The following is a 12,976-nucleotide window of genomic DNA, read 5'->3' as shown; positions in this document are numbered from 1 at the left end:
AACTTTAGGGTGTTTTCTATCCAAAGCCAATAATTATATGCATATTCTAGTTACTGGGCAGGAGTAGTAACCAGATTAAATCGGGTACGTTTTTTATCCGGCCGTGTCAATACTGCCCCCTAGCCCTAACAGGTTAAGTTCCTCGGCGATCACATCACAGACAAACTGAAATGGTCCACCCACACAGATAGTGTGGTGAAGAAGGCTCAACAGCGCTTCTTCAACCTCATGAGGCTGAAGAAATTTGGCTTGTCGCCTAAAACCTTGACAAACTTTTACAGATGCACAATTGGGAGCACCCTGTCTGGCTGTATCACCGCTTGGTACGGCAACTGCACCGCCCTCAACCGCTATGGTCTCCAGAGGGTGGTGCGGTCTGCACAATGCATCACCAGGGGCAAACTACCTGCCCTCCAAGACACCTACAGCACCCGATATCACAGGAAGGCCAAAAAGATCATCACGGACAACAACCACCTGAGCAACTGCCTGTTCACCCCACTACCATCCAGAAGATGAGGTCAGTACAGGTGCATCAAAGCTGGGACTGAGAGACTGAAAAAAAGCTTCTATCTCAAGGCCATCAGACTGCTAAACAGCAATCATTAACTCAGAGAGGCTGCTGCCTACATAGAGACTCATGTCACTGGTCACTTTAAACAATGCCTCTTTAATAATGTTAACATAGCTTACATTACTCATCTCATATGTATATACTGTACCTTATACCATCTATCGCACCTTGCCTATGCCGCTCGGCCATCGCTCATCCATATATTTATATGTACCTATTCTTATTCCATCCCTTTAGATATGTGTGTGTTAGGTAGTTGTTGGGGAATTGTTAGATTACTTGTTAGATATTACTGCACTGTCGGAACTAGAAACACAAGCATTTCGCTACACTCGCATTAACATCTGCTAACCATGTGTATGTGACCAATACATTTTGATTTTGATTTGATTTGAAAATGAAACCACACAGCAATATATTCAATGTACCTAGTTAGTAGATAGTTTATTCAAAATAGTTTCTGGTACCCATCTCTGACCACATACACACTCAGTTTGTACAACTGATGTACAAGACATTTGCCATAACTGTTTTGATCCAACAGATTGTCTGCACAAAGATATTTACACAACATTCGCAGAGACATCGCACAATGTTTGTGTAGCGTGGTTCGTTCTGCTTTGTGTACTTTAATGAGGACACTGCCACAACTGGAGGTCTGCTTGTTGGATCTTTATTTGCCCTGCACACGAAGAGACAACGCACAATATGTTAGCCCTTGATGCAGTCACAGCTCTCAGGCAAATCGCTAGCTGAAGGTCAGGCAAAAGAGCACCAAAAAGAATTAAACTAGTGCTGCATGCACACATTCAGTGCACAACAGCACAATACAAGTAAAATGATATACAACATAATTCCTACAAAATGACAGACATACCTGCGCACGAAGAGACAACGCACAATATGTTAGCCTTTGGCGCAGTCACAGCTCTCAGGCACCTGTGCGAGCACATGGAAACTCAAACACTGTCCCAGGTACCCACAAGTTACAATAGGTACCCTAGTTAGCGAGCTCGGTGAAACATGTTAACATAAATCTTTATATTGTCCACATTGTAACAAAACTTATGGTTGCATAACAGCACATTGTGTAACATTACCACAGTTTTATATTGAACAATTGAGGAACCAAGGACAACATACCTCTCTAGCGGAAGGTCAGACTAAAGAGAACAACAAGGAAAATACAGATAACCCACGATGGACCAAACCAAAATATACACAACTTTTACAATCACGTGTATGTACAATATAGATATGAAAAAGTGTTTGTACACCAAAAAATAACATTAGCTATGCAGCTGTAATTAAATAAAAAAAACACACTGAAGTATTATTATTATTATCAAATGGAAATAGGGAAACAACATCACACTGCTACACAGACAAACAACATTAGGGAAACAACATCACACTGCTACACAGACAAACTCTCAGTTGTATCACAACCATTCTGTCAAATGTGTTGTACATCCATTGTATGACATGGGTGTGTATGAGGCTAAACTCATTTTCTATATTACAAATGTAGGGTCTTAATTTGACTGAACCTTGTTGTAGGAGAACTTCCCTTCAATGCAGGAAAGGTTCAACTTGAAGTGTATTTGAGGATTAAAAAGGCTTCTGAAGTTTGTAATATCCACTTTAAAATTTCAAATAAAAATTTTCCCTTGCAACAAATATATCAACCCCTACAAATATCCATTCATTCACATAATAATTCACATTTCCTGTTGCTGCAGGATTATTTTAAACTGGCTCAAATTAAAATCCTACATCTACAGATACACTACTGAACTTCTGTCTCATTGAGAGGTGGGGGTTAAGGAAGGCTGTGGTCCATCTGTGGTTACCAACTGTTTTGCCTAACATAGTCCCAATGTTTTGCTCATGTAAAACATGTGTCATCCCTCTCTCCAGGAATTGTATTTTTAATATGTTTATAGGTAGGCAAAACAAGAATACTATTTCAAATGTATAAATACCTGAGTTTCCACTAGACACCTTCATTCTACACAGGCCAGAGACAGTCATACTTTACAGAGACAAGACCGTATCATACTCTACACAGCCCTCAGCAGGTAAGAGAGACATAACAACAATTTATCTGAGATGATGATAACACTGTAACAGTTTGTGAGGTTACTAAATGTATGTAACTCATGCAACACTATAGTCAGTTTTCTAGATACAGCTAGATTTGGAATTTGTTTGACCCATTGTAGTATTGCTCTAATATAATTGTTCTGTTGACAAAATGGAGAAGGAGATTTTGGGGAATTGGAATTTGGAACTTTCATTGTGTTACAGTGTTCTGATCTTGATTTCTTGATTGAAAATACTAATGGTCAAAGTGTGAAAACTTAAACTCATACATTTTACACATATCCTCATACATGACAGCATCCTATCACTTCTCCGCTGTCTCTCCTGACCCTGCTGTCACCATAGACATGACACCTCTCCTGCTCCTACTCTCAGCCGGTAAGTATTCAGTCAACCTACTCTACACTGTTACGGAAAACTCAAATTCACATGGTAATTTTAGGTATTACAAGAAAGTTTTAAAAAAACTATGAAATGCTTTTTTGCAGCATACTGTAAATGATGGTGCATTTTGTGAAAATTGCTGTATTTTGAGTGGTACACTGTTTTCACTGTAACTTACAGGCAGCCTATTACCTGTAAATTACTGTAAAAAAAAAGAAGCACAGTATGTTTCTGTAAATTCCAAACAAACTTTGGTTGAGCAGTACATTAATGTAAAGTTTACTGTAAAGTGCAGCCAATCTGCTTGCACCAATCCCTTTTAATTGCAGTAAAATACTGTGAATCTACCATTATTTAGAAATGATTCATCTGACTTTATTATTAAGTGAATAAAAGCAACAGGCCCTGTGCGTCTCTTCAGGATCTAGTCAAGGTAGCGAGCCTTGCATCACCACTCAGTTTGACTATAACGATATAAGACCAGATACAGATAGCTAATCTTGGCAACCAATGTCCTAGCATTAATTTATTGAGGCAAGTAGATCAGGGATGTTAAGAAGGAACCCAAGCATATGCTATGTGTGTAGTGTAAATAACAACTACCATTAGACCTACTAAATGATGAACGTACAGTCATTCAAATAATTACTCTGTAAAATGTGAAATGCATTTACTCCATTCAACTAGTCCAATGTATTAGTCACAACAGAATTGACACTCAAACAATTACAGTGTACATGAAATACATGATAAATTACAGAAGACACAGCGTTATTGACTAACAACTAAATAAGACTTAATGTGGTGTTGTGGAAATTCTTACACAGGGACACTCAAAGTCAATCTTAAATGAATCATTGTTTATTGTCAGCGTGCTGGAGAGGTTCCAACCAACTCAATGCACCATAGTACACATGTCAATCAGGAGCTCTGCCTGGGCAGTCCCAGCAGTTATCTTATATACAGCTATTCACAGACAAGTTATAACAGCATGATTTAGCATAAATACTTAATCATTACCATTTTGTTTCATTCATGTGACTGATCAATACTGGTTCATAATATGTGACAGACCAATACCTCATGAGGCTTCTTCTCTCTAAGCTGAGACCTTGAAACTGAGATACCTTTAGTTCGTTCTCAAAACAAGGTATGGGCGTACTGCCAAATTGTCGTTATTGATAGTGAGGATATGTTCAGTCAACCAATTGCATGAACACAGAAATTGGTTTATAGAACAGCACACATATAGAACACAGAAATTAGTTATAAGAAAAGCACAAACATTAAAATTCCATTACAGTGGTTACATGTGTCTCAGTTCAGAATAATCTCTAAGAGAAAAACTGTATACGTTTCATACACACTGAGCTGTCACACTCTGACCTAAGAGAGCTGTTTTTTCACTGTTTAGTTAGGTCAGGGTGTGATATGGGTGGGCATTCTATGTTTAGTTCTTGTTTTTCTATTTCTATATTGGAGTTTTGGGATGATCTCCAATTAGAGGCAGCTGGTTTGCGTTGTCTCTAATTGGAGATCATATTTAAGTTGGGTTTTTTTCTTTTGTGTTTTGTGGGTAGTTGTTTTCCGTATAGTTGTCTGTTGCCTGACGGAACTGTTTGCTGTCGTTTTGTTTCTTTGTAAAAGTGTTTAGTTTTCATTAACCTCTCTGGGCTAGGCGGGACGAATTCGTCCCACCTACGTAACAGCCAGTTGAATCCTGTGGCGCGATTTTCAAAACCTTTGAAATGCTATTACTTCAATTTCTCAAACATATGACTATTTTACAGCTATTTAAAGACAAGACTCTCGTTAAATCTAACCACACTGTCCGATTTCAAAAAGGCTTTACAACGAAAGCAAAACATTAGATTATGTCAGCAGAGTACCAAGCCAGAAATAATCAGACACCCATTTTTCAAGCTAGCATATAATGTCACAAAAACCCAGAAGACAGCTAAATGCAGCACTAACCTTTGATGATCTTCATCAGATGACAACCCTAGGACATTATGTTATACAATACATGCATGTTTTGTTCAATCAAGTTCATATTTATATCAAAAAACAGCTTTTTACATTAGCATGTGACGTTCAGAACTAGCAAATTCCCCGCAAACTTCCGGGGAATTCGCTAACAATTTACTAAATTACTCATGATAAACGTTCACAAAAAGCATAACAATTATTTTAAGAATTATAGAAACAGAACTCCTCTATGCACTCGATATGTCCGATTTTAAAATAGCTTTTTGGTGAAAGCACATTTTGCAATATTCTACGTACATAGCCCAGGCATCACGGGCTAGCTATTTAGACACCCGGCAAGTTTAGCACTCACCAATATCATATTTACTATTATAAAAGTTTGATTACCTTTTGTTGTCTTCGTCAGAATGCACTCCCAGGACTGCTACTTCAATAACAAATGTTGGTTTGGTCCAAAATAATCCATCGTTATATCCGAATAGCGGCGTTTTGTTCGTGCGTCCCAGACACTATCTGAAATGGTAAATCAGGGTCGCGTGCATGGCGCAATTCGTGACAAAAAAAATCAAAATTTTCCATTACCGTACTTCGAAGCATGTCAACCGCTGTTTAAATCCATTTTTATGCCATTTTTCTCGTAAAAAAGCGATAATATTCCGACCGGGAACGTCCATTTAGCTAAACAGAGGAAAGTAAACAAAGCTTTCGGTCAACGCGGGCACGAGCCTGAGTCTCACAGTACTGTAACCAGCCACTACCCAAACACGATACTTTTTTTCAGCCAGAGCCTGCAAAGCCACGATTCAGCTTTTTACCGCCTTCTGAGAGCCTATGGCAGCCATAGGAAGTGTCACGGGACAGCTAAGATCCTCACTCTTCAATAAACAGAGACAAGAAGAACGACACCTTGTCAGACAGGCCACTTCCTGCATGAAACCTTGTCAGTTTTTTGCCTGCCAAATGAGTTCTGTTATACTCACAGACACCATTCAGACAGTTTTAGAAACTTTAGGGTGTTTTCTATCCATATCTAATAAGTATATGCATATTCTAGTTACTGGGTAGGAGTGGTAACCAGATTAAATCGGGTACGTTTTTTATCCGGCCGTGAAAATACTTCCCCCTATCCCAGACAGGTTAAAGAATAATCATAAGCAATCAACACGCCGCGCCTTGGTCCCCTCTATACGACGCCCATTACAGGAGCTTGCTAACAAGTTCTCAAAATATGAGCGAACTCATTGCCCTTTTAGCCAAATTGAAGCAGCAACTCACCCCCAACCTAAATTAAAATGTCTTTGCACTTTGTTAGGAAAAACAATAGACAGGAACAACACACCCAGATTCTAATCTAATCAACACAATTTAAATGATAGGAGTGCACCCCATATTTGCTCCTTATTTGAAATGACCACACCTCTTCACACCTCTCCTTCTGTCAGTGACCCCAGGACATCTGTGGGAACGTCTCTTCCTAAAGATTGCCACGACAAAGATGTGACTCTCTCCTGTGAGATATATATACAGTATAGCCATCCATGCAAACAATGTCATGAATCCTCAAGCTGGGCCTCGGAGCCAGCAAATTGCAATTTGAGAGTGTCACATTCACTCATTTTCCACTACAGAAGAATTGAAATGTGTACTGTATAATACAGGCTGTATATATCTCAGAGGGTAGTGTGTATGGCCCAGTACATCACTAGGGCCAAGGTTCCTGACATCCAGGGCCTATATACTAAGCAGTGTCAGAGGAAAACCCAAGATTTTTTCAAAGACTCCAGTCACCCAATTCCTAGACTGTTCTTTCTGCTACCGCACAGCAAGCGGTAACAGAGCGCTAAGTCCAGGACCAAAAGGCTCCTTAACAGCTTCTAACCCCAAGCTATACGGCTGATGAACAGTTAATCAAATGGCCATCTGGACTATTTAAGTTGACCCCCCACCCCTCCTTTGTTTTTACACTGCTGCTACTCGCTGTTTATTATCTATGCATAGTCACTTTACAAATGAACCTGTACCCCCACACATTGACTCGGTACCAGTACCCCCTGTATATAGTCTCGTTATTGTTATGTACATTTCTTGTGTTAAAACCTGTTGAAGCACCCGTCCCGCATGCGGGATCAACATCCAGCGTAAAATCATTTCACCATGTTCATTACTGAACAATAGAAAAATGTCATCTTTTTTTTTTCAAATATAGGACTATTTTATATCGTTTTATAAATACACCTCTCCTGAATCGAACCACGTTATCCGATTTCAAAAAGGCTTTACAGAAAAAGCAAAACATTAGATAATGTTAGAGGAGTATATCGTCAAAGTATTCACATAGCCATTTTCCGACCAACCACATGCATCACAAATAACCAAAAAACTGCTAAATGCAGCACTAACCTTTGACAATATTCATCAGATGACACTCCTAGGACATCATGTTACACAATACATGCATTCTTTTGTTCGATAAAGTTCATATTTATATATAAAAACAGCATTTTACATCGGCGCGTGACGTTGACTAACTATTTTCCCTCAAATGCATCCGGTGAAACAGCGCTACACTTTACTAAATTACTATTCGAAAACATTTTAAAAATGTAATATTGTCATTCTAAGAATTATAGATTAACATCTCGTGAAAGCACCCGCAATGCCAGATTTAAAAATAACTTTACTGGGTAATCACACTTTGCGATAAAAGGGGATGCGATACTAAAAGTAGGCTACCGTTACAGGTCAGCACCATCTTGGAACAATCGCATATCAAATCTACTCTTGTATACTATTGTAAATATTCCCTTACCTTTGATTATCTTCATCAGATGGCACTTCCAGGAATCCCAGGTCCACAACAAATGTATTTTCGTTCGAAAAAGTTAATAATTTATGTCCCAATAGCTTCTTGTTGTTAGCGCGTTCTGAAGGCTGCACCAAATGTACCGTCGTCCGCGGGACTTCTCTGTCACCAAAATGCAAAAAAAAAATATTTAAGTTTGTTCAAACATGTCAAATGTTGTATAACATAAATCTTTAGGGCCTCTTTCAACCAGAGCTCCAATAATATTCAAGGGGGACGGTTGCATTGTCTTTCAAAACGTTTCGAAAGGGGAGGGTAGCCAGGGGCGCCAGCGTCATAATGGTGATGGCCCTCCCCATGTGACCAAGATCAACAGCCTGTCATTCTGTCAGTTTTCACAATAGAAGACTCAAACCACTTTGTAAAGACTGGGGACATCTAGTGGAAGCAATAGGAAGTGCTCAATGAACCATAGCTCACGGTGTGATTTATAGGCAAAGTGATGAAGTTGAGTCCGCAATTCAGAATTCCACATCCTGTTACGATCTGTCTCGGGGTTTTGACTGCCATATGAGTTCTGTTATACTCACAGACACCATTCAAACAGTTTTAGAAACTTTAGGGTGTTTTCTATCCACATATATTAATTATATGCATATCCTAGCTTCTGAGTTTGAGTAGGAGGCCGTTTAAAATGGGCACATATTTTTTTCAAAAATCGCTGTAGCGCCCCCTATCCTGGGCGTGCGTCAAGAGGTTTTAGCGTATGGAACATTTCTGGTATTTTTTTATCTCAGCTCATGAAACATTGGACCAACATTTTACATGTTGCGTTTATAGCTTTGTTCAGAGTAAATACAGCAGTTTACTTGCCCTGGCCTGCCTCTAAATTCATGTTAACCACTTTACAGTGTATCTAACACAGAAATGAGCAACTCCTCTTGCGCCTGATTGTTTGCTGGTCTTCTATTTTGGCTGATACATTGTTGTAACACTGATTGTTCACAGTGAACATACCTGCTTTTCGAGATATAAACCAGACAACGATTTTACAGAAAGAAGAAATTTCGTTAACCCCATCAATAAAAACATACTCTATAGCTACATGTATGACATCACAAACCATGAAACAAACCTCGGTAACACTTCATTTTAAGCTGTCCTTATTACAGTGTAATTACATGTGTAATTACACTCTAACAAGCATTGCAGTTAACTGTAACAACTGATAGTTACACTGTAATAACAACATGTAAATGGTATTAAGTGCTGTGATCTATAATTACAAAGGTGTAACAATGAATGCTTGTTATCATGCTTGTTACAAATGGGCAGGTTTCCACTAAATTCACAAAGATAGTGTTTTGTTTCTTCTTTTAAACCATAGTACATGTAATGTTTGCCTAAGTACAATGTAATTACTAGGTATTACACAGGATTTAGCTAGTTAAAATGAAGTGTATTTTGAGGGGTAATTGTAATCAATGTGTACATATATAATACATTACCCATCCTGACAACCTGACCCTCATTATAATGTTTCTGGAAGTTTCACTTTATTTCTGTACCTTATTGTGAAATTACCCAGATGGTACACTTTATTTTGGGGGCAAGTGCTAGCAACAACATGGAGTGGAGATATAGCTTGAAAAGTGGACATTCAAGGGTACGTAATTAGAGCCTATTGAGCATAGGATACAATCTCTCAGACACCCAGCTCATCCACGAGGGGTCAAAACCTTTGTGACAGTTGTTACTTTATGCCTCTGAGAACAAATTAAACACTAAGTAGGTTAATTTAGTGAAAACCTGCCCATTTGTAACAAGCATAGTAACAACCATTCATTGTTACAACTTTGTAAATACATACCACAATTACTACTAGTCACATGTTGTTATTACACTGTAACTATGAGATAATACAGTTAACTACAATAGGTGTGAGTGTAATTACACCATAATAAGGACCCCTTAATTAAGTGTTACGAAAACCGCCTTATTTTGTTGGTCATGTGCATGCTAATGTTGAACTTAATCAAATTGTTTTTGTCCTCAGTTGTCTGCTGCACAGTCTCACTCAGCCGCCTCAAACAGTTCCATCTCATTGAAAGGAGTTTAAATTGGACAGAAGCACAGGACGTCTGCCGGAAGAACTATACTGACCTCATCACTTTGTACAATCGGGAGGAATCTGAGCATCTAATACAGTTAAAGGGATCTCATTGCAACACTAAAGCCTGGATAGGTCTCCATCGCAAAGAGCACAGTCTGAAGTGGTCCAATGGAGACATTGTTAATGACACTACATGGTCACCACTTCCAAGCCCGTGCACAGAGCCAATGTGTTCAGCCATACTCAAAGATAATACAACATGGGAGAAATGTACAGAGCAGAAATACTTTATGTGTTACAGAAAAGGTAAAACATTCCATACTACAAAACACATCAGATTTCGTGTTTCCTTGCGCCTCACCAACATCCAATTCATATTAATATATTTCTTCAACAATATCAAGATATAATTATTTTATATCAAACTAAGTTGAGTAGAGTAAAATGTTAGTCCATTCTCTGTGTGCAGGGTCTGGTGATTACTTCCTGATTGAACAGAACATGACCTGGTATAAGGCTCAGAGTTACTGCAGAGAGAACTACACTGACCTGGTCAGCATCGGGAATGAGGGACAGAAGGAGGAAGTGAAGAACGAAGGGATGAACAGCACCACTCCTTACTGGATCGGCCTGCTGTATGATGACTGGGAGTGGTCTGATGGAGGGAGATCTGCCTACAGAAACTGGTCCACAGAGTACGTTCCATATTCCTATCCTCAAGCAGGACAGAATCACGCTGTTCTTGACCAGCCTCAAAAAGGTATACTCACAGTGGGAAATGGAGGTTCTGAAGAATGTACAATCTGCTCTGAAGGTAAGTTGTCAAAGAGGGTAAGGGAAAGCCGCACACTCTAAGAGCTCAGATGCAAAAATGTAATAACCAACGTTTCGACAGCAAAGCTGTCTTCATCAGGGTATCATCACAAACACTGCGAGATGAGTCATGTATATAGTGTCAAGAGACACACAGGTGTTTGTAATCATGGCCAAGTGTGGCCTAATATCATTGGTTAACTCAAATATTTAAAAAAAAATGGCATACAAAGAACATACAAAAAGACAAACAAATGGATACCATACGATCATAGCATTTGTAGTCTAAAATGTATCTAACAAACAATTACAATGGCAAAATCACAATAATCACAAGAATGGCTTCAGATCAAAGTCTATGTTGAGACCGAAGGGAGCAAGGGTCTTTAAATTAAAGATCCAGGCAGCCTCTCATTTTAACAATAAATGATCAAGGTCACCCCCTCTCCTCGGGAGGGTGACATGTTCGATGCCAATATAACGCAGAGACGAAATCAAATGTTTTTTTTTTGTATGTTCTTTGTATGCCATTTTTTTTTTAATATTTGAGTTAACCAATGATATTAGGCCACACTTGGCCATGATTACAAACACCTGTGTGTCTCTTGACACTATATAAATTACTCATCTCGCAGTGTTTGTGATGATACCCTGATGAAGACAGCTGTGCTGTCGAAACGTTGGTTATTCAATTTTTGCATCTGAGCTTTTAGAGTGTGCGGCTTTCCCTTATTTTCTAGTTTTCTACTCCGCTAGCCAGCACCTCGCCTTTATAGGTGTGCGTTTCTTTTTTCTAAGTTGTCAAAGAGGAACATAGTCAAACTGCTTCTTATTTGAATGAAAGGTTGTTACTCTATATTGATAGTAGCCTACCTGTTTTAGAGACTGTTTTTTTATTTGAATTTCGGATGACTGACGTGCCCAAACAAAACTGCCTGTTACTCAGGCCCAGAAGCTAGGATGTGCATATACTTGGTAGTATTGGATATAAAACACTCTGAAGTTTCTAAAACTGTTACAATAATGTCTGTGAGTATAACAGAACTGATATGGCAGGTGAAAACACAAGGAAAATCCATCCGGAATTATAATTTTTTTGAGGTCACAGGCCATTTCAGTGCTAGCCTATGGGAAATACAAATAGATAGGACCCAGATTGCAGTTCCTATGGCTTCCACTAGATGTCAACAGTCTTTGGAAAGGGTTTCAGGCTTTTTTGAAAAATGAGCAAGTAGTTGAAAAAACTACAAGGTGTTTCTCATTAGAAAAGTGGTCTTGTTGGCGCGTGAATGAAGTGCACGCTCTTCGTTACTTATCTTCCCTATTGAACATACTATTCTCTGTCTTAAATATTATCATTTATTTAGATATTAGAGTACCCGAGGATAAATTAGAAACATTGTTTGACTTGTTTGGACGAACTTTACCTGTAACTTTTTGGATTCGTTTGTATGCATGTTGAACGAGTGGATTACTGAGATCATTGGCGCCAACTAAACGGACAATTTTTGGATATAAAGAAGGACTTAATCTAAAAAAATGACCGCTCATTGTGTAGATGGGACCCTTGGGATTGCAAACAAAGGAAGATTTTCAAAGGTAAGTTGATTTATTTAATCGCTATTTGTGATTTTGTGACGCCTGTGCTGGTTGAAAAAGTATTTTGATCTGGGGCGCTGTCCTCAGACAATCGCATGGTATGCTTTCGCCATTGGATTAACAAGAAGTTAAGCTTTTAAATGATGTATGACACTTGTATTTTCATGAATGTTTAATGTTACGATTTCTGTGTTTTAAACCTCATGCTCAGCAATTTCACCAGGTGTTGTCGTAGGTATCCCCTAGCGGTTCATGCACCCAAACAGGTTAACCTCTTAGGGCTAGGGGGCAGTATTTACACCGCCGGATAAAAAACGTACCCGATTTAATCTGGTTACTACTCCTACCCAGTAACTAGAATATGCATATACTTATTAGATATGGATAGAAAACACCCTAAAGTTTCTAAAACTGTTTGAATGGTGTCTGTGAGTATAACAGAACTCATATGGCAGGCAAAAACATGAGAGATTCCTTTACAGGAAGTGGCCTGTCTGACCATTTATTGGCTTTCTTTGACATCTCTTTCCAAAACAAAGGATCTCTGCGGTAACGTGACACTTCCCACGGCTCCCATAGGCTCTCAGAGCCCGGG

At 38.9% G+C, this 12,976-nt stretch overlaps 1 long non-coding RNA gene across 1 annotated transcript; it reads left to right on the top strand.

Moving 5' to 3' along the window:
- Window positions 1-2,974: 2,974 nt before the first annotated feature.
- On the top strand, window positions 2,975-11,326 carry LOC106576128 (uncharacterized). Its single transcript, XR_014381169.1, has 3 exons — window positions 2,975-3,058; window positions 9,913-10,275; window positions 10,439-11,326. It is a non-coding gene; the product is annotated as an uncharacterized LOC106576128 (long non-coding RNA).
- The last annotated feature ends 1,650 nt before the right edge of the window (window positions 11,327-12,976 follow it).

This window comes from Salmo salar, chromosome 17 (genome assembly GCF_965601325.2).
Source record: "Salmo salar chromosome 17, fSalSal1, whole genome shotgun sequence".
In the NCBI taxonomy this organism is placed as follows: Eukaryota; Metazoa; Chordata; class Actinopteri; order Salmoniformes; family Salmonidae; genus Salmo; species Salmo salar.
This window is presented reverse-complemented; position numbering and strand designations above follow the sequence as displayed.